The 24605-nt window shown below is 33.5% G+C and overlaps 1 protein-coding gene and 1 long non-coding RNA gene across 6 annotated transcripts in view; one reads left to right on the forward strand and one right to left on the reverse strand.

The window, feature by feature from the left end:
• PCDH7 (protocadherin 7) overlaps positions 1-24605 on the reverse strand; it is a 409833-nt gene that overhangs the window by 42870 nt on the left and 342358 nt on the right. The window lies entirely within an intron of this gene.
• The window catches only part of LOC308500793, a 35907-nt gene continuing 33126 nt past the window's right edge, over positions 21825-24605 (forward strand). The window contains exon 1 of the long non-coding RNA XR_013993781.1: positions 21825-22038. This is a non-coding gene — a long non-coding RNA (uncharacterized lncRNA). The remainder of the gene's footprint in view (positions 22039-24605) is intronic.

Raw genomic sequence — 24605 nt, forward strand, 5'->3', positions numbered from 1 at the left:
AAGACAAATATTGAGGAACTATAAATGTACAAGTTGTTGTGCTATACAAGCCCATATCTGAGGGAATAATTCTGACTGAGGAGTTGACATTTAATTTGAATTTTAAAATGACTGGCTTTTGCTTACAAAGGAATAGAGTAGAGGTGAGGAAAAGATCCTGGTGAATGGAACGGCATGTCAATGCATGGAGGCATGAAATGGTGTCATGTATTTGAGGTCCTCTAACTGGTCCAGAATGATTGTCCAGATTACATGGGAGAATGAGGTCAGAAAAGAAGGTAGTTAAGGTTTCTTAGTGCGGTGCTAGTACTATCTCAGCACTTCAATCCAAATGGTAAATCACTAATATTTCTACATAGGAATGTGGTATGACGAGATATATTTTTGGAGAAACATTCTTACATCACAGAAGAATGGACTGGAACAGATAAGTGGCTACTCTAGTAATTTAGATAGGAGATTTGTTGGTAGTGCAGTTGGAGAGGAGCAGGGAGATTGGAGAAACATTTTAAAGACAGAAATTGGAAACACAGGTAGGACAGTAGAAGAAAGAGTCAAAGAAGGCACTAAATCAAACAGGTTTTGTTTGTTTTTTTAAGTGAAAGAGTGATGATATGTTAGTGGTACTTATTTGACACAGAGTCAGAAGGACTAGACAGTTTCCCCCCAAATAAATAAATAAGTCAGTCAGTACATAAATAAATAAATAAATAAATAAATAAATAACTAAAATAGCCTTCAACATCATCTAAACTTTCAAATTGCAGAAACATTGCAAGGAAATATAAGAGAATAGATGTATGAAATAATTTGCTATCTCTCAAGCAAAATAATGATCTAAAGGTAAAGGACACTGGTCTGGCAATTAGTCATACGCCTTGTAAGGAGAACTTTATTATAATTAATATTAAATCTTCAATCACGAAGATACTACAGATATCACTTTTTTTTTCTGTCTGCCATATGGGGATACTAATGTAAGCATCAAGTAAAAAAAAAAAAAAACATCATCCTCAAACTATAACAATCCTTCAATGATTATACATTATACAAATTAAATGATATTTTAATTAGATAATTCTACAATGGACAAAAAGTAGATATTATTGAATGTGAGTAATCTAGATCTTATGAGTCTAAGTTATACCTGTAAAATAATCTGTTATTCTTACTTTTAAATACAAAATCTAAGGAAGGTACAGAAAATGAAAATCACATCATCAAATTACATATATAGATACACATACATGTATCTTCATACATGATATTTGACTGTCATCTTAATATCCCTCTCACAAGCCCTTTTCACTGTCATGTACAAACACTTTTCCTCATTGTTCCACGTTTAGAACAAATCTTCAAAATTATAAACACTGATGCTCTGGGGAACGCTGCCTCTTTCTGTAAATCTCAACAGCCCCAGAGAGGTTAGCAAAATAAAGCACTTAATTTCTACATTTTGCACTTGACTTGAGTTAGACTGACACCAAGTGACATTACTACTTTGGGTTTCAGATGCTGTTTGGGGAAGAGGCAAGTAAAATACAAAATAAAATTACCCTTTCAAAAATGACTACATTTGAGGGCTACCATAACCTATCAGTTTTCATGTAAAGTAACAACTCTAAGAATGATGCCTATTGCAAGAATTCTGAATATCATATTCCATTTTAAATAATTCTCTGTTACTGGCAGATATGAAAACATTAATAGGGCTTGAGAAATGCTCCACAGGGGTAATATTTAAGTCATTAGGGTCAGCACTATGTGAAGTTTTTCATGCATAAAGAGATGAGTTCGCTACAGCAAAGTATTCCTACCATGTCCTTTCATTTGTAATATAGAATTATGCTCGGTTTGTCCTTATTTTACTGTGAGAGTGTACAGACGCAACATGCACACAAGGGGACCGTCTCATATATCTTTGAATCATTCAATAGGCTTTGCAGTGCCTTGAATTTATAAAAAGTATGCTTGATGCATTTATGTTATGTGTTCAGTTTTAAACATTTCAATTGAAGAGGAGATTTAAAGGTCAATGCTTACTCTGCTAAGATAAGGCTTTTCATACTTAGAAATAACACCTCAGTATGTGAGGAATTCAACTCTCACATACTGTTAGGAATCTAAACGACAACAAAGCATAGAAGGTTTTCCAGCACACACCTGAATATGTAAGTTTTAAGGCACTTGCGCTTAGACTTGACACTTGTCCATTGTTTTTTTTTCAGTAAGTATACTTATTGAAATGAGAAACAAACAAACAAACAAAAGGTGTTTAGCAGTGTCATACACACACACACACACACACACACACACACACATCCCCCCCAAATCTCTGACTAAGCTGCGTGAATACCCAAATTAAACTTACAGGTATAATTTAAAGTGATGCCTAGAATAAGTTCTCTAGAAAATCTTTTTTTTTTTTTTAATAAAAATACCACTTTAGATATAGCAGTTCAAAACCTAGTACATAATTAAATACATAGGATGGATTTTACTGAGCACTTAATGCATGTAAAATTCCCTTTGACAATTCAAATTTAAACTCACTTTAGTTCTTATAAATCTTGCAAGAGTATAATTGACTTAACATTTTTTTCTCCAAAAAAGCTAATACATTACTTTCATTTCTATCTGGATTTTCCTACAAATGCGAATAAGAAATGAAGAGAAAAAAAAGCTACCTGGTAATCATCAATGGAGAAGCAGCTTGGGAAAACCAAATGCATTTTTTTTTCTCTCCTGTGCAGTCTTTTGTATAAGTTTTTGGTGATTTTGAATATGACTCATTACAACCAACATGGTAAATAGGGTAAAATTAATTTTAGAGTTGCAAATATTCTGATACGAATCAGCAGAGAGACTGCTCCAGGCAGAAATTAACAACTTTTCTCTGGAGATTAAAAAACCAATTTCCCACATGCCAAAGATATAAGTAAATGCATGTTCAAAACCATCTAGATAAAAGAGCATTTTTCTATAACTTTAACGACAAATAATTTATATCATGCCACAGTTCTATTTCCCTGACTCATTCACTTATGACTTGTCCAGAATTTGGACTAGATTAAAAAAAAAAAAGAAAAGAAAGAAAAGAAAAGAAAAACACTGAAGAGAGAACATGGAGTTCTGGGATCCAATTCTGTTGCCACTTCATAAACTTGAATTAGCCCCTGTTAATTTCTCTACAACTCAGTTTTCTCTAAATTGAGAGGATAAAATTAGATTATCCTTAAAATATCCAGGTACTCTAAAATCCTGCTTCTGGCTTCCAATGCTCAACCATGTGAAAACGGACAGTTACTTGCTTAAAATGACCTGTTTTCTATCAGGATTTCTGCAGTAGTTATACTTCAGAGACTAGGAGTACATATATCATATACTCAAGTAATAAGAATTATATGATAGCACATTTCTTCTAGAATTGATGACTCATCTCAGTGTTACTGAAGTAACACTGAAGTGTTACTGAAGTTCTTTGACTACAGAAATACCCTTTTATTTACATTTATTTACATCTTTGTTTGACACTGATTTAAATCACTTCCTGCTATTTCTCTCTAGACCTGGGGCTGAAGTTTCAGCCCCACTTATCTTACAGCATCCCTGTATCTTAGCTAAACTGCTCTTCTTGAACAAATCAGCCTATTGAAATCTACTTCTCTTTTAACTCTCAGTTACATTTTTTATCTTCTTGGGACCTTTCCTGAATGAAAGAAATCTGAGCTATTATTTGATTCAGCTTCAAACTAGGATTTGAATCCATTTGTGTATAGGGACTGTGGTGGAGTTTATATGCCACATCCATGGCAGAGTAGCAAAAGTCAAAACCATACTCAGCCCTGTTGTCTGTCCTTCCTTCCTTCCTGTTTTCCATCCTTTCTCCTTCCTTCCTCCCTTCCCTCCACCAACATTTGCCCAGGCCTCACCATAGTATAGGCATAAGGTTAAACACTGTTAGTGTAAAGATGAATAAAAAATACTCCCTTCCTGCAAGAAGAGACAGGTACATGTAGATAAATAATTACAATACATTACTACAAATGCTAATGAAGACATGTGTCAAGTCATCTTTTCATATCTTGGGTTACCAGTCAGTAGGTTGATCACAGCAAAAAGATGGCAGACACAGTTACAGAGATTCTAAGGGAGCAGTTGCATTTAAAAAAAATAATTTCTTTATCAAATATGAATTTTAAAGGATTCAGAAATAATGTTTTAAGTCAAGTCACAATGTAAGATATTCACGGGCTTAGGAATGTAAGGGATCTACTTACTCCACTCACCAGCTATTTAATTTTGAAGACATTTCTTAGCTTCTCATTCTCAGGAGCTCAATTTTCCCACATGTGAAATTGGGAAAATCATATTCTTCTCAGCTTTTAGTAAGAATTAAACAGAGAATGTATCACGGTCCTGACACAGTAAGCAATAAATAAATAGCAGACGATATATTTTATAGATATCTGTATGCATATGATGTGGTTGTATATATCTTGAGAGCAAAGCCTCTCTCTCATCCATTATCACTTTCCCTTACATGAATCTTGCATGTAGTAGATACTTTATAACTATTTTTAAATTTACTATTTATAATAAATGTGTGTCTGTTTGGGCTTCCCTTAGATTCTTTTGAGTGTATGCTCTGCCTATCCATTCAGAGCAAACAGCTCTAGGCAGATTCCCTCTGCACACACGTGTTGCTTGTATAATGGGAATCTGCTTCACTCAGACAGTAGATTGAACCAATTCAGACCTACACTATAGGGTAAATTAAATGTGACTTCACATTTGCCCCTTTTCAGATTACATAACTAATGCCATGTTCTGTAGTGGAGATTACCAGCGTTACCCAGACTATGTCTAGGGCAAATGAAATCATTCTCTCTCCGTCTGTGTTATGGACTGATTGTACTCTCTCCATATTTGTATGTGGAAACCCTAACCCCAAAGGTGACTGTATTTGGAAATGGGGCCTTTAAAGCTAAAGCAGTTCATCACCACAAAACCAGTATTACAAGAAATGTTGAAAAGACTTCTTTAAAAAGAAGAGAAACAAAGATAAAAATACGAATAATTAAAATATCAATGTCTGCATGTCTATCAATAATTACTTTAAATGTAAATGGATTAAATGTTCCAATCAAAAGATAGGCTGTCTGAGTGAATAAGAAAACAAGACTCTTACATATGCTGTGTACAAGAGACTTGTTTCACATCAAAAGACTGAAAGTAAAGGGATAGAAAAAGATATTTCATGAAAATGGAAAAAACAAAAACCTGGGGTAGCAATACTTACACCAGACAGAATAGACTTTAAAACAAAGCCTATAACAAGAGACAAAAAGGGCACAGTAATCCCACCTCTGGGTATTTGTCCAAAAAAACCCAAAGAACAACTTTGAAGGGATGTGTACATCCATATGTTCATTGCAGTATTATTTACAATGGCCAAGATATAGAGGCAACCTGGGTTTCCCTGAATGGATAAATGCATAAAGAAAAGATGGTGCATATACACAATGGAATATTACTCAGCCATTAAAAAAAAACGCAAAAAAACAAGGATGAAATCTTTCCATCTGTGACAACCTGGATGGACCTAGAAGGTCTTGGGCTGAGTGAAGTAAGTCAGACAGAGAAAGCAAATATCGTATGATTTCACTTATATGTGGAATCTAGAGACTAGGATAAACGAATAAATAAAACTGAAACAAGCTCATAGTTATAGAGAACATTTTGATGGTTGCCAGATTGGGTGAGGAGGGAAGATTGTGAAGGGAGAAGGGGATTAAGATGTACAAATTGGTAGTTACAAAATAGTCATGGGGAGGTATAGTATAGCCTGGGGAATATAGTCAGTAGTAATGAAATAATGATGTATGGTATCAGATGGGCACTGGATTTATCAGGTTATTACTTCATAAGTTACATGTGTGTCTAATCACTGTGTTGTACACCTGAAACTAATATAACATTGTATGTTGACTGTAATTGAAAAAATATATATATATATTTATATTTATATATTTTATATATATATATATATATATATATATATATATATATATATATATATATATATATATATATATTTTTTTTTTTTTTAAGAAGAGGTAAGTTAAGTTAAATGAGTCATAATGGTGAGGTCCCAATCCAATAGGGATGGTATCCTTATAGGAAGACAAAGAGACACCAGGAGTGTGAACACTTGAAGGGCCGTGAAGGACCCACCAAGAAGGCAGATAGCTGCAAGCTACAGAAATAGGCCTCAGGAGAAACCAAATCTTCCTACACCTTGATTTTGGACTTCTAGCCTTCAGAACTGTGAGAACACAAATTTTTGTTGTTTAAGCTTCCCAGTCCATGGTATTTTGTTAGGGCAGCCTCAGCAAACTAACACACTCTGTATTAAAATGCTGGCTAACTATGTTCCATTTTAGAGGCAGAAGGGCCTACTGGAAACAGGTTAACTTTCCTGTGAACTAAAGCAAGAAAGAGAACCAAGTTTAATATTATGTGTTTACTATCTACCTGTTAAATAATTTTGCAATGACCATTAACTTAAAGTGACCAAATGGATGTGACCCAAGTAGTCTGTTATCCGACCTCATGCTATAACCACAGCACTAGTCTTCCCCCAATTCTAGCAATGATTAGCCTGTAGCTCTGTAAAATTTGATCAACCTCTTTGAGCCCTTGAAAATTGAGTGTAATAACATTTACATTGCAGGGTTATCAGAAAGATTAAAACTAATATAGAGAAACTGGTAAACACTGGGTGTGCAATATATAATTCCTGTCATTATATGGTGTTTTCTGAACACTGACTCAAATCGTGCTAGAAATACATTTCACAAAAATAGCCTATGGTTAAGCCTGACTTTTCCAGTGGTCAGTTATAAAAACTAGAAACAAAACACCCTCAAAGATGATAATATAGTTTAAATTCAGGAACATGAAAGTTAATTGGAGTCTCTGGCCTGACTTTGTGGGCAGTGACATCACTGTGTTGTGGAATCAGCAGCTGCTGGGACATAATTCCCCAATCCTGATTCCATTTTTCTTCTCTCTGGGTAAAGAAAGAAGCCTAAGGTTGCCTAAAGGAAAGTAAATGAAGGATTTGGGGTTACAGTGCTACCCCCAAATATATTAGACCAATGCATGACCTGAAAGATTTTTCTGAGAAAATCATTTGTTTAGATTCAGAATCATCTTATCTCAAAACATATAAATGTCCTTAGTAAGGATAAAACAACAGTACCCTACACCTTCGGTGTGTTGAGTCACCGATAACTTTGCCTTAATTTAAAAGAAATCTATTTCACAATTAAAACAAGAGCACATTGAAAAGGGAAAATATATACATATAAAAGCACACAAGCCTAACCTGCCTTTGGACTAGGCCAGTTGATTTCTAATTATGCTTTCATTATACTTGTCAGATTTATCATCACTTGAAGATAAAGTCATTAGGCCTCACTAGGGAAATTACAAAAACAAAGATGAATTACGTATTTTTGGAAGAAAAAAAATAGCCATACCCACACAGTCAGTGCCTATGTGTTACTTGAGGCAAAGAGTGCTTTTTTTTTTTTTAAAGATAGAAATACATCAGTGTGTCATAGTCTAAAAACTACAAGGCACATATCATCTAATTGTCCTAGTTTAATAGATATCATAAGACAACTTGTAAAAATTTGCTTTATCTAAAACACAAGTTACATAAGAGTGGTGTAAAATGTTCTCTCCATACATAGATAGGTAGATGATAGATGATAGATAGATAGATAGATAGATAGATAGATAGATAGATAGATAGATATAAGATAGATAGAAGATAGGTGATACCATGTTTCCCTGAAAATAAGACCCAGCTGGACAATCAACTCTAAAGAGTCTTTTGGGCAAAAATTAAAATAAGACCCAATCTTATTTTGGTATAAGACAGGGTCTTATCTAACATAAGACCTGGTTTTATATTAAATTTTGCTCCAAAAGACTCATTAGAGCTGATTGTCTGGCTAGGTCTTATTTTTGGGGAAACGCAATATATAGAGTCAAAAACTTATGACCCAACAGATAATAAGACCTAGACAATAGACACTAACAGAAATTATTTTGGAAGATAGAACAAGTGTAGATGCCTGATAAGTAACGAGGTTTCCTTGAAGGGACTGTAGAGAACAGTACTGGGGTCGGTTGATTCTTGGTAGAAGTTATAAAATTCCCTGCAAGTGTCCCCATTGAGCTACTCCTATTCCCTTTGGTTCCTATCCTTAAATCATCCTCAAATTTGATCCTCTAGGGCAAAAGTGAGTGTGGCTGGAAGGGACTCACTAGACCAATATGTGAACAAACTAATAGGAACGCTCATGCATGCACACATTGACAGAAAAACCTGTTGACAGAAAAAAATAAAAGGAATGTATTTATTTGTATAAACATCCTCACAGTGATCAATAACAAACTTTTAGAGAAAGTATACTGATGCGTCCTTTTTGTTTGTTTCTTGGGTTTTTTTGTTATTTTTTTGCTTATTTTTCTCTCTTAGGTAACATAAACTAAATAACAAATTTTATGATTGAAGAGAGAGCAAGGATCATAGAATTTAATCACCGGGATTGTTTTATTCCTCACATTGTCAAATGTTTAAGGTTTCAAACTAACATGTCCTCGGTTATGTTTTGCTCTGGGAAAAATTTCCCCTGTCCATATATCCTTCATGCCTAAAAACATGAGACTTTATTACTCCTACACCATCACCTAAGCTTTTGCAGCCATTAAACTATTTGTTTTTAAACTCTAGACATATATTTAACTCAACCTCCTGAGGCGGTATATCCCACAGGTTGATTATATGGTACCAACAACAACAACAACAAAAATCTAAATTTGCGTCCCTTTAATTGAGAGTATCTATTTTACACTGCATTTTGGGACAAGGTGAAAAGGAGGTTCTTCTCTAAGTCCTTTTTATATCCTTCAATTACTTCCTAATTTTTTTTTCCCCTACAGAGCCAACTTTCTATTTTCATATGAGCTTGGTCACATCCTTTCCTGTACTGGAAAGGTGACTCAGATCTTGGAAATAGGCAAATATAAAACAGATATTCTTGAATAGTTAAGCTAGATACATTCTGAAAGTCAGAAATAATTCAATCTGCTTGCCCCAATCTTTTTATGGCAGGAGAACAATTTTATATAATACAAATAATTGAGAATATTTTGGGAACTACCAGGTATCTTTTGCACGCATGGTTTGCTTATGTTGCACATTACAATATATATTATAAGAGAAGCTATGTTATATAATATTTCTGCACTTATTGCGGGCCTGAAATGTTAGGCAGGTTATTTCCACACAACAGCTTTCTATTTACCCTAAGGTCACCAGCACCAAGTAAAATTCAGCATCTGATGATGGCAGCACCATGGCAAGACTACTCCAAGCTTAAGTAGATAAAAATTATAATATCTTTCTTACAACTAACAATATATCAATAACTGATCAAGTATGAAACAACCAGAGCAAGGTTAAAAATTAACGGAAAATTTCCTAAACATTATAGTAGCATACAAGGCTTATTATTATTATTTTCTCATTTAAAAGCATCTTATTTCCCTTGCAAAAAATCTCAGTTGATTGCTTCACTCCAAGGCCTCAATCCACCTGTACATGGCTCTCTGTTAAGATTATGCTTTTCTTCACCTTTAGAAGAGAGTTTTTGATTTTATAATAAATGGTTATGCTGAAATCACTTTTTATTAGGTAGGTGCAAAGGTAATTGTGGATTAACAGGTTAAAAATAATTGCAAAAACCGCAATTACTTTTGCACCAATCTAATAATATATCAGAAATAATGATTTCTTATAATGGCCCATCACAAAACAGAGACCTACACAAAAGATATGAATGGAAGTTACTTTGGAAGATAGAACAAGTGCAGATGCCTGATAGGAAACTATGTTTCTTTGATGGGCCTGCTGACAACAGTTCTGGTGTCAGTGGATCCTAAGGAGGAATCAAAATGTTATAAAATCCCCTGCAGGTGCCCCCATTGATCTACTCCCATTCCTTCTGGTTCCTATCATTAATCATCCTCAGACATAATACTCGACGGTAAAGGTGACAGTTGCAGGTAGGGACCCACCAGACCACAGAAATATAGTAATGTAAGCCAGGTACAAAATCTACCATGGGACCAATTCTTATAACCACAATTAATAGCCTAAAATAAAAGGAAAGAAAATGGTACCACAGATATTTAAAGCCAAGGTTTCAACCATAAAAGAAAACCCCACCTAGTAGATCTATAATTCAGTTCTCTATTATATCTTTAGCTTTCACAGAGCTAAAGGTCTTTTTGGTTGCTGTAAATACACACTCAACTACTATATTTGATTTTTCACCTTATTGATACACCTTTACTCAAAAGATTATTAGTGTGGCTATCAATATTTAAGCCCAGGGATTTTGTCTTTTCAAGAAACAAAAGAATTATATGGCAAATTATATGGCAAATTTGATGCTAACTCTGAATAACTTGTCCCTAAAGCATAAAATTTTTGGTAATATTGATCATAAAACTGAATTTGAATGTTTTTAAGAATTTAAAGGAAAATGTGCACTGGCTGCAGGCAATATTTTGGAGGAGCAGCCTTCAGCTGAACCACACATATTTTTTTGTTTTTCATGTGTTCTCTGTCAGTGGTATTTGGATGAAGGGCAGGGTTTTCACTAATGCTCTCCCCAGTTCTGTTTGGCTCTAACAGATGCTGGAAAACTGCTTCCAGTCCCACTGCTGGATGTGTCATGCTGGTTTCTTCTGTTTATCATAAATGCTTTCTGTTATCTTAATATGACCTGTCTGTGATTCTGCAGTATAATGTTTCTTACAAGGAAAATACACCTATCTCCTCATAATCTATTGTGAACATTTTTTTTCAGTCTTCATGACATGCTTTGCCATTTTGTAGTTTTCCATTGATTTGTTTTTAACATGACTTATATAATAGTGGAGGAGTGATCATACAGCTCTCTCTCTTTTTAACATAAAATCTGAAAAGATTGTTTCAGCTTTATATCAAGATGCCTAGAATGTTTCTGTTCTAGAAATTGTTGTAGATATCTGCACAGATTCAAATATTTGGTTCTAGATTGAATTAGCTTTGATGGCTTCTTTCCTGAAAAATTTTCTAGAAGGTAGAACCATCATCTCATTTTTTCTTTAGTCCAGGTAATTTACAAATGGCTTTTACATATATTATTTCACTCAGTCCTTCTTAGGGCTCTAAGAGGCAAGTATTATCATCACTATTTTGAGGATGTGTATAAGTGCAGATGAAAGGTACAGGATGTCCCCAAAGATAGTGACAAATATAAGTCTTGGATTCACCTCTCCCAACAACATGTCCGCTATAAACTTGAAAAGAAGAATGAAGATGGGAAGATCATTTAAAAATTCCAGTTATTAGGTGTTGAGAGACTCAAATGACACTAATTAAGATTTATAAACAGGTTCAATATCACTTTGTGATATTTTATTTTGTTAATAACAGGATTTTCCATGTATTATTTCCTTTAATCCTCCCAACCACCATGGAGGGAATTAGAGACTCTTTGGCACACGTTGTTGCCTTTCAGAATCTCAGAAGTGTAACTTCTTTAAGATCACACAGTGATCAACTTGGTTACAGGAGGAACCGAAGATGAACTGAGTGGAAGAGAACGTATTTACAGTGATGCTTTAAGAAAAGCCAATGTTTGAGTTTCAAGTTAAAATATTTATCTTCCAACTAATATATAGACAGAAATTTCACTATAATTTGCAATTTCATTTCTACAACTTCAATACAAATCTGTAGAAGACAAATATGCTTCCCATATTACTCAGAAAAATCCCAGCTCCCCACAATATTCCACTACCTTGAGAGGTGGGTTCAGAGATATACATTTTTAAAAAGCAGAAAGAAGTGAAAAGAAGCCTTTAAGTCATTTTTACCATACCAAAGTTCACTGGGCAACTCTTTTCACAAGAGTGTTGCAAAAAATAGAACTTACTTATTGATTATTACTCAGGGTAAGAGGGAAACAACAAGTAGTGTTATCATTGACATCCCCTTAAACTGTAATTAAATGAAGCTGATGAAAACGAATGCTCCTGTTATTTTTCAGTTGTCACAAAGTTTTTATTCTAGGAAGTTCAAAACAATTCCTTGTGGTTTACAACAACAACCACCACAAAAATCTCATCCAGTTTGAAAATCAGGTGCTGTGGGAAATGAGAGTACAGCATTCGAGTGTCTCTCATGGGACAACAAATTCCTCAGTACACATTATTCTATGGCAGATGGATGCAGAAATAAACTCTTACAGCACGGTTCAGACAAAAATCTGAAATGGTGGTGTGTGGATACATGTATATACATGTGCACACGCACACACACACACACACACACACACACACACAAACACACAAGAGTAAGGACAGAATAATCCCCCCTACCCTCCATAAAAATAAAATTAGGTAGTGAAACTGGATTAATCTCAGATGGAAAAGTGGAAGTTGCTTTCATAAATTTCCAATTCTATTCAGTCATAGAAATAAAAAATGTGAACATGAACTGGGAGTCTGTTTGAAACATCATAACTGCAGATGACTGGACAACTTGGAGAGGTATTAGAAGGTCAATAGAATTGTAATTAAGGAGTGTGTTTCCTCTATGGGTCTCTAGTTTACCCAGCTCATTTATAAAATAAACTTAGAATAATAAGAGGCTCTTAAATTATTCTATGGGTTACTTGGATTCACTGGGATTCCTGGAAATGTATGTAGAACTGTGTGCAAAACTGTAACTTTGGGCAAATGTGTAATTTTCCAGTGAGAGTCTTTAACACACCTATTTCTTAAGGGTCTCATAACTCAAATCAGGTAAGAATCATTGGTCTAGATGATCTGTAATGGCCCTTTCAACACTAATGTTCTGTGATTTTAATATAACACATTGTAAACAAATCTCTCTGGATAACAGAAATGTTATCCTTATTGATGGATTAGAAACCTCATCCCAAACATACCTTATGTCCGTAGCTTTTCCTAATTCCTCAGTTTTTTTCCTTCATCAGTGTCTACCCCTACAAGTTCTTTTGAATACATTTATTTCATCATTATATCTAACAAAGATTAAAACTTTTACATTTGACTTTTTATATTTATTTGGAAAAGGATAATCTCGTTTCTTAGAGATATAGAAATATGTATATTTTAGAGTATGTGTCTATGGAAAATATTTGTACATTGCTTTTCTTATTCATAAAGAAATCTTATTGCACATCACCATTATACCAACCTCTTTTCAGAACATGGAATTAGGCAGTTTCTCATAACTATAACGTGAAATATGCAGGAAATTTGAACACGTGCATGGGAAAAGAATAGTAACTCCATCAGGCAAGAGATTACTGAAACGACCACCGGAATGGAAATCACAGTACTTCAGATTGAGCCTGATTATAATTTCACAATTCAACCATTATAAATACTTCTAATTTTTCATTTCCTTTAATCATGCAAGCATTTAGCTCCACTCTTTAATTATATACATCCAGAATCTCACTGTGGTTTTAAGTTGTGAAATTCTTCTTGAGTTAAGTGGAAACTTTATTCGTAATTTGTAAGTGGAATGAGAAGTACATGTTATGTATAATTATATATTATATTTTGGTTGAGTAAACCTTCCTCACAATAACGGTAAGATTAAATGGGAGTTAAATCAGGATATAAAGTTATCTTTTTCATCAAAGTCATTTTTACTTTACCTTTTTTATTTTGGTAATGGTTAATAATATGGTTCTCTCAAAATCAGACCACCAATTATCAATTAATAAAGTTGTGAAAAATCACTGTGAATTCAGATGTTAAATGGGATAAAAAAAATAACAAACTATCGTACAATCATCTATTTTCATATCCTAATCTCACAAAGAGGAATTCAAGTTACTTTCCAAATTTAAAATATATGTTTTTCCTTAATTACTTTTTTCTTTTAATAAAAATCCACAAATAACTGAAATCCCTAAGATATATATATACGCATATGTACATATATACATATACACATATATACATATATATACATATACATATATACATATATATGCATATACATATACACATACATATATACATATATACATATATACATATATACATATATATATACATACGTGTGTGTATGTATATACACATACACAGGATATATATATCCTGTGTAGAGGATATAGATACATGCCATGTAGAGATTTTAAAAGTTTTTTCAGGTAAGAAATAAATGAATGCTAAATATGCATACTTTAAATCTACTCTAAGTTACGCATTTGATATACTCCATTGGTATTCTTAATATGTTTGGTTGCATCTATGTAGCATGAATGTAGACCATGGGTAGGTCATAACCCATCAGAAATCTCAAAAAGTTTACTTCAGTCTTAGGGTTTGTCCAGAAAATTTTTTCTGGAGTAGAGGACTTTGAAAAACGAACTCAGCTAAAAGTCGAAAATTACTAATCCTAGTCTCACTGAAAACATTCCTTAAATTGAGATACACTCTAATAATGTTATTTGTCAAGTGTATTTCATAAAGACTTTTTAACTGAACAAGTTTTCTATTCTTAAACATTTTGCTACATCACGAGATTTGGGGAGGCATAAAAAATGGATCTAGATAACACTGTCCATAGATATTCTGATAAGGAAACATGGAGTTACATTTTATTTAAGCATTAAACAATAAATTCGGAACAAACAAAAAGAGTTAAAAAATAAATATAAAATAGTATGCTTCTCATCAACTTTTAAAATTCAAAGATTAAAAATCTATCTTCTCATATTCAAAACTAGGTATCAAGTTCTAGAGGAAAAAAATATATTTGTTGGAATCCTTAGGGTACATATCCACTTTTGTGAAATTGCATATATTCTTACTGTTTGACTTATTTTTTTAGTATTTGTTAGCATGTATATTAAAGACAGCTGACAGAAATTATTTTTTTCTCCCCCATAAATATTCCATAACAATGCATACATTTAATGCTTGTACACATCAAGGACCCTCTTATTCTTGTTAGGCATATTTCGGCGGAAGTTCAATGACCTGAATAAGTCGGCAGGTGACTTCTAAAGGCCAGTTATCAGCCTGCTGACTAGGTGGTTAGCCCCTGAAATTAAAGGAGAGGAAGGGGTGATGATTGTGGTTTGCATACGTACTCGGCATCTGAGTCAGGTGTTTCTTAATCACATCTTTAGGGATAATTATTAGGTCAAATTACATTTGGCAAGAAGCTTTAAAATCTTACTAAGTTATCTCGGGCATGCGGAAGGAAATTAGTTCGCTTTACTCAACAGAACTGTATGAGAGCTAAAATGCTGAGCTCATTAACATAGCCCTTTTCAGGATCTTTCCTTATTGTAGGACACTGATAGTTGATGGTTCTTTGAATATAATGCTGCTTCTCCATTAGCTAAAATTACTATTCAAAGAGCAACATTAAGTGGAGTATTATGGGGAAAAATGAAAATTGCTATGGGGAGCGTTTGTAAATTGTTTTGAAGAAATTTTCATGTAAGAACACATGTCGAAATATGACACTATTCTAAATTTAATCTTAATATTTCTATACTGAGAGTTAAACAATGTAAAAACACATTTATTATTTAAGTCATTTTTGGTATTTTACATACAGCATTCAACACATTTCCTATCAGTACAGAGATTGATTTACAATCTTAACCTCACATGCAAGTTATGTTCAGAAAAGAAGAAAACGTTTTCTTGACATGTTATATTTTGATACAGTATTACCCCAAATCCTGAAATTATTAAAATAAGGTTGCCTTTAAAAATATATATATTTTTCTGTATTTATTAAAATTTATTTTTCTGTTTCTAAAATACATTATATTACATTCCTTATAAACTATAACAACTTTACAGTTTAAACTATAAAAAATCCTGGTTTGAGGACATAGTCCAATTATACTTATGGGTATAATCTTGCCAACTTTTGCCAACAGTACCATGTTACTGCACTGTGGTCATTTTCAGTGTGAGACGTGATGGATGACCAGCAACTCATTTATCTAAAGCAAACAAGTGGTGCTCTTAGCTGTGTTCTGACTGAGTCAGAATTGCAAGATAACATGTCTGAAATAGTTCAAAAATGTAGTGCAAATGCACCATATTAGGAAGAAAAAATAGAATACCTAAAGTATAAGATATTTGGGGGGTGTTACACAAGATATATTCTATCGTGTAGCTAAAATAAGTATTGGAACATAAAACCATATTTTAATATTATCATAGAAAACATTTAAGGTACGTGAAGCTTTCACGACACCCTACTAGGTAGATGGAGTTAATTACGAGTACTTATTTTTAAAGTTGACTCTTTCAAAAGTTGATCACAGTAAAAAGATTTGAGACATGGTTGCAGAGATCCTAAGGGAGAAGTTATACTTTTTAAAAGATATTCTTTATTAAATATGCATTTTAAAAGATTCAGCAATAATGTTTTAAGAAGTCAAATCACAATGCAAGATGTTATTTTTGTTACTAATTTTTGGAATTGTCACTGATATCTTTGACTTATGTATTTTGTTTTACTAGCAAGGGTTGAAATTATAAAGACCATTAAATAATGACTCTTGCCTTCAAGAGGCCTAGAAAGAGAAAGAAGCATATACAAATATAACAGGAAACAAAATTTGTGGCATGTGTGAGATATAAAGAAAGGCTCAGAGAAAATCAAGGGCAAATCATTAAACCCTTAAGTGGTTATTCTATAAATCCTAATTCACCTGAATAATTATGCTGCTCTTTGTGTTGCTTGCAATCTGTTGACAGAAGGATTAACAGGAATTCTTGAAGGTAAATGCATCTCTCAAAATTACCAGAAGTAAATGGGCTCTGTACATGGATAACGGCAGGGCACTGTCCCCAATGAATGCTCTACCCAAGCATAAGATACAAAGAACCTCATTATGAATACAAAGCAGTGGCATACTGTGGGCCTAAAAACATAATATTAAAAGGGAACCCATGATTTTTTTCACGTAAAATATAGAAAAGTGGTTAGGAGTATAGGATCTGTAGTGAGCCAGGTTCAAGTCAGCTAACTAACTGAGTAACCTTTGGCATTTTTACCTAAAATATCTGTCTCTATTTTCCTACAGACGTAACTGGAGATCCTAATTGCATGTACTCATTAGAATTGTTATGAGTAATACATGTAAAATACCTAAAAGAGTGCTTTTGAGATGCTGTATATCATCATCCTAGTCCATCCATTAACTAATTTTTGAGCACCTACTATATGCTAATAATAATTGACTACATCTGAAAAGGCTGGTATAATGCTCCAGAAAACTGAAGAAAAATACAGAACTGTCCAGAGTAAAACTAAAATAAAACATCTGCATGCAATAGTTTGAATGAAAACAAAACAAACAAACAGAAAAATAGAAACCAGGAGAAATTCTGAATTAATCCACATTTTAGTCACTGGTTTTCCATTGTTTTCCAACTTTTCTTAATGAGTGCAGTTAAGGGAATCAAGGTTCTTTCATTAACATCGATATATCTACTATTATTTCTCCTATTGTGTTTGTCATTGTTCCTGTCTGCCATTTATGTGTCTTCTCATTAATATAAGTCATTTCTGTGTCAACAATTGTCTATCCCTGGAAACCGGGCTGCTTCCCTAAAATTAAGATGCAGAATCATATTTGGACTCATTCTAGTAAAGACTGTATCTTTATATATAGATAGAAAAGTGGTCTTTATAAAAATACCAGATCCAAATAGAAAGTGTAAAATTGTGTCTGAGTCTTATCTTAGGGACAAGTATCATTCATTAATCGTTTTATATAAATCTTCCCACTGAATATCATACAGCCATCATTCTATTATCTTTAGAAAACATAAAGTGACAGGGAGCACTAGAATTCTGAGAGTGAATAAAGGTGCAGACAACACACATGGTAAAAAGATTTTGATTTACCCATGGCCAATAGTTGGCATACTGGTGTAGAAATTATTCCAACAGGGTGACTACGTGCAGCACGTTTATTTACTACCAGCATCACGAACCATGCCATGTAATTACTCATGCTCTGCACTACCAGTAAGGAAGTGTGCTCCCCACAACGCAGCAAACAGTTATTTGCCTCTCTCTCACTTGGCATTTCTGCAACCCTATTGTGATTTTGTTTCCAGAAAGACTTCTGTCCCTGCTGTTTGGGGATATGTATCTATAATGCCTTGATCCAAGAATTTCATATTCAACAGATGGTATTCTTGGCTAGGAATTCACTATGCTTTCTCTGAGCAGAGCGGAGTGCTTAATATTGCTTGTTCTCTGCCAGTCATCTCTTAGCCTACAAGTGAATTTTGATCAAATATGTATTATTCCTGTGCATTCACTCTGACCCTCTTGGAAGGCTGATCTCTATCTACCATGAGCTGCAAAAATACCAGGCACATTATTGTATGATCCTGTCTTAAGAGAGATGCCCAAGACTATATGTCCATGTGAACAGAGAAATGTAAACTACGTCTATACTTATAGAGACAGAAACATTTACATGTAAATATTCCTACAAGGATTGATTTATTTCTGAAAGTGGAATTTTCTCTATACTACATTTCTCTGGGCACGCCATATAATATACATATACACCAGTTTTCAAATCTTGTAAACCCAAAATAGGATGCTTGTTTTGAATAATGTATTTAGGAGTAAGAAATTTTTTTTAAAAACCTACAAATCCCAATGTGTATGGAATATACAGATATATGTATATGCACACACATGTGTGTATATACGAGGTCTGATAATTAAGTTCATGAACTTGTTGCAATGATGTTGCTAACCTTTTTGATATCAGAGGGATTATTCATTATGAATTTGTACCAACTCTACAAACAGTTAACCAAGTTTACTATTTGGAAGTGCTGAAAAGGCTGTGTGAACAATTTGGACGAAAACAACCAGAACTTTTCGCCAATAATTCATGGCTCTTGTATCACAACAATGTACCAGCTCACACAGCACTATCTGACCGAGTTTTTAGCCAGTGAACAAATAACTGTATTGGAACATCCTCCCTACTCACCTGAACTGGACCCCATTGACTTCTTTCTCTACCATAAGATAAAGGAAATATTGAAAGGAAAACATTTTGATGACATTCAGGACATCAAGGGTAATACGATGACAGCTCTGATGGCCATTCCAGAAAAGAGTTCTAAAATTGCTTTGAAGGGTGGACTAGGTGCTGGCATCGGTGCATAGCTTCCCAAGGGGAGTACTTTGAAGGTGACCATAGTGACATTCAGCAATGAGGTATGTAGCACTTTTTCTAGGTTGAGTTCACATATTTAACTGACCGTCTGTGTGTGCGTGTGTGTGTTAAAATGAAGTGCACATACATGCAAGGACATACACATATACAAACTGCATGCCAAAATAGACTTCGTAAAGATACCTGTGGGAGATCATCATCTGAGAAGTCTTTGGAAATGCTGTAGGTCAAGAATTAGGTTTTCTGTAGCAATTTTAATTTACTTACTTAAAACCAACAAAATCAGCCTCCTCTCCTTCCTTTCTATATAGGTCTGAACATCAAAAAGACAATGGGGGTTGGGTGAAAAAGGGTAAGGAATTAATGTGTATAAATTGCTGGTTATAAAAAGTCCTGGGCTAAGAAAGACACATATTATAGTGATCTCACTTATATATGGAATCTAAGGAACAGAATAAATGAACAAACAAACAAAACCGAAATAGACTCATAGATATAGAGAACAAACTGATGTTTGCTAGATGGGAGAGAGTGTTGGGCGGATGGGTGAGAACAGTGAATGGGTTAGGAAGTACAAATTGGTAGTCACGGGGATGTGAAATACAGTATGAGGAATATAGTCAGTAATGTAAAAAACTACATTTAGTGTCAGACTTATCAGGGGGATTACTTCTTAAATTATGTAAATGCCTAACCATTGTCCTGTACACCTGAAACTAATATAAAATAATATTGACTGCCAACTATAATTAAAAATATACATATAGTCACGGGATGTAAAGTACAGCATAGGGAATATAGTCAATAATATTGTAATAACTGTATCCTGTCAGATGGATAAATACTAGATTTATTGGGGTGATCACTTTGTAAGTTATATAAATGTCTAATATTGTAGGCCAACTGTAATTGAAAAAAATATGCATATATTAAACAAAAAGGCAGTGGAAGGAGACAGTGATATGGACAGTATAGGCTTCACAGAAATCAGGAACTCTAATCTCATCTATCTGTCTCTTCCAACAAAGCCTCTCTAAAGCTACAGCAGGAAGATTCTGTTTTTCCAAACAAAGCAAAACTACAAGGCTTAACTGATTCGAAGCTTTCACTTTTCTGATGCTTTCGTAAGCGGGCAAAAGCCATTATTATTATTATTTTTTGAACTTATTTGTTTGTACTTTCTGGCATTCTTTAAAGAGTGTTTTCCTGGTTGGCATTAAATTTGCCATCGACAGATTTGACACGGTCATATGTAGATAAAATTCTGTGATTTCTTAGTGAAGTAGAAAAAAATGAAAAAAAGAATCAGATATGTAGGATGTCACAATATATTTTTGACTTTAGGATAACTTTTAACAGTTGCCAAGTGAAGATGGTAGTTTATTACTTGTCATCATCAATTGCTGAATTAAGAAAGTAGATGAAAACACCCTACGCTTGTTTATATGAAACCCAAACATTGTATTCAACCACAATTTTAACTTCTGTGTAATACAGCTCAATAGCCATGCATTTAGCTAATTTCACATACCGTGTTTCCCCGAAAATAAGACCTAGCTGGACCATCAGCTCTAACGCGTCTTTTGGAGCAAAAATTAATGTAAGACCTGGCATTATATTATATTATATTATATTATATTATATTGCGTTGCGTTGCGTTGCATTGCATTAATTACATTACACTACATTACATTACATTACATTATATTACATTATATTATATTATATTATATTAAAGACCCAGTCTTACATTATACTAAAATAAGACTGGGTCTTACATTGCTTTTTGTTCCAAAAGATGTGTTAGAGCTGATGGTCCGGCTAGATCTTATTTTTGGGGAAACATGGTATGAGCCTATTCACGCTGGGAAATTCCTGTCTCTGTAAATGCACCGATCACATATTTCTCAATTTTTAAATGTTTCCTTGAAATCTTCCCACATACTCATCATTGAAAATCAAATGAAGTCTTCATTTCGAGTTACTCTTTTGTGTACCCATAATATCATCCTCTCAGCTTCAGTCTTGATACATTCACGTGAGAAAGTATAATCGTATGTCTTAATAACTTGAATCAACACTATATTTCCAAGTTTTACATGGAATCATGGATAATATTTATTGTTTGGATATATAAAATATAAGAAAGATAGTAAATGGCAAAAAAGTATTGGCCCAGAGCATCTTATATGCAATAAATGGATATGAATTGTTCACATTTACTGCTATTTAATTCCCACTTGTAATCTAAGGAAAAATATTTATGGCATAAGGTATTTCCTACTTATTATTTTGGCATCACTAAATAAGGCTGGGGAGGAAAGTGTTACAAGTGAAAAATGCGGCATGAATTCCCTCCGTGTTACTTAATAAATTACAGGTAGTCACACTTGACACAGTTGACTTCTTTGAAGAGGTCAAGGGCTTAGAGACTCTGTCCCGCCCTGCCTCACCACTGAGAAATGAGCATATTGGAGACAGGTTGGAGAGCTCTTAGAGACACTGCAGTCTCTTTCCTTAATCCTGCTGGAACGCTTACAACATCGCGGGATGTCTCCTTTGAATGTCAAGATTAAGAACGTAATCCTTTAAAATTTGGCCCAGACACACACAAGAATGAAGTTAGTTTCTTCACTTTTTAAAAGTATGACAAAAAGATATTCTACAGGTAAGTTTCAAGGCAAAGATTATTTTGAAAACAAAACAATTCAGGTGGTGTGCAATAAACATAAATAGCATGATTTTTAAAAATCTTTCTTAAAATTGATTATAACAAGCTGTAGTTCATATCTATATTATGCAAAAGATATCACAAGATTAAGAATCATTTCTAACTACCAAAAATGTATTCTGATTACACTGTGTTCTTGAAAACTAAAGTAAAATCAAATTCTGATAATGTGAAGATTTATTATAACCATGTTTTTTTAAAGGTTCTTTCTCGTCAGTATCTAACAACTGTCCAGACACCCAAAATTTTAGTAAATATCTAAATTATGTTAAGAATAAAGTGATAAATCATTATATTACCATATTTTAGTCTGTTTAATTTGGAATAAAACCCATATTTCATAGTTAAAGAAAAATACATATAATCTACAGTGTTTCATATGCATATTTAGTATATGGTTCTCCCCTTATGTTAGTTTCATTGCTGTTACAACATTAGGAATTTTGACTATGCTGATTTGTTAGCACATGAAGTTTGCTGTTAGACTGGACAATTTTCAGCCTATGAGTCATGTGGATTCAAGACTTGTATCTGTAGTCCAAGACTTGCAAAAGGTCATTCGGTTAATTTTATGTACTACTCTGTATCTGTTTTTCCAGTTTCCATAAATTCATTTTCAATTAGAAATAAGGGGCAAAGTAAAAAATATGTTCTTAAAAGTTTAATTTATATTTAAAAGGTTTCTTACAAAGCTATCTGATTGTTCTTTGTTTTCTTTTTTGTTTTTTTTTTTTTTCAAAAATAAGAAGTTGGGGACTGGGAGAAAAATGAACCTTGGTAAGGTTCTTGAGATAAGCTCATGTAAGCTTAGCTATCTTGGCCAAAAATCATATAAGAAAATCTAAAATAATAATGTTGCAATATTGAAGGAGACAGAAATATGAGTCATTGTAGAGAGGTATATAGAGACTTTTGGTGAAGTTCTAAGCAAAAGAAATGTTAAGGCCATATTAAGAAAATGTCATCCAATTCTTCCAAATCTATCATACTCGTATTTATATTTATAGAATCACATACAAAATTAATAAAAAACGTGTGTGTGTGTGGACATGATTATTCACAATTAATTGGGTAGAAATCTAAGAAATATAAAATGTCAGCTTTAGAAATAAATGCTTAATAGGTTAGCTGATTTGATATTTCCTTGATAGAGTTTAATAATCTTATTCAGACTCCAAAGCACAAGAAAGATTTCCTACTGTTTAGAAAATAAACCCAAACAGTATTTGAAAGCATCTCTGTTTTTCTGGAAAGCTGTAGTACAAATGGATGTTGTAACAAGCAGAAATCCTTTTAAGGCTTTTCTTCTTTATTTAAAATACTGCATGTTATACATGTCTTAGGTCAGGTTTTTCCTACTGCTAAGGCAACTTACACTTCATTTTATGGCTTTCTGTGATTCTACGTCTACAAAGTTTTCAAACAGGAATAAAGGCAATATAAGGATTTTACTTATTTTTCTAAAGGACTATCTTGTTGCAATTATTAGTAGCTAGTCATTTATTTAATAGTGAGAGTTTTTAGTAAATCAAATGACTAAATATTATGAATCTTAATAGTACATTGTTAACTCACTAATAACTTTTCACACTATTTTTTTTTAAATCAGCCAAAAATAGAATGAGTGTTGTCATTGTTTTAAGTACTCAAAAAATTGAAACATTTTTATCATATAGTTGCACATACTTTTTTTTTTAAATCAAATTAATTATTTAAGTCTAGGCCAAAGATTGGATATCCCAATTAAACACAACTTTCTAAACAAGGTCAAGAATATCTACAGATTTGTGGGGGAAAAAGTAAAATTAGGTGATAGTTTACAACTCAAACATTTGTGAAAGTATTAGAGGAGGCTTTATTCAGTTATATTTCTAATCACATGTTTCTAATTATAGGACTTATGGAAGGCACTATGAAGTTAGTACCTAAATTAAACATATGATAAGGACCCTGCTTTTATGCTATGAAAGCAAGGGTTTAGGTGGCAACAGGTAGTCAAGGGGTTGATTATGTAAAGCTTAAGAAGGACATGGCACTGAGTGTTCACGCTTAACTACTGACATTGTCTCGGTACTGTATTTTTTCCCATCACCATTTTTTATTCCTTTTATAATAACTCCTTCTTCCATTGTATATCACAGCGTCCTCCATTTCTAGATTAACTCATTTTAACTGTAGTAGGTATCACATTGTATGAATTCAACCAAATGTGTCCATCTAGACTTCTGACAATGATCTGGGCTGTTTCTAAGGCTGCAGTTCATCTCCCTAGGCATGTCTCCATGTGTTTACATAAGAGAGCTTTTCTAACGTCTAACTAGGAGAAAAATCAGTGTCTTGTAAGGTGTGGAACTCTTGAACTTTACTAGCTATTGGCAGGTTACTCACAAACTTTTACTCCAAACTGTTGTTTGTCAAACAAATAGTGTATGAGAATCTGTATATCTCCACATCCTCACAAAGCTCTTGATATCACCAGATGTTAGCCTTCTTTGGAATCTGAT

The sequence above is a fragment of the Rhinolophus hipposideros genome (assembly GCF_964194185.1).
Source record: "Rhinolophus hipposideros genome assembly, chromosome: 1".
Classification (NCBI taxonomy): domain Eukaryota; kingdom Metazoa; phylum Chordata; class Mammalia; order Chiroptera; family Rhinolophidae; genus Rhinolophus; species Rhinolophus hipposideros.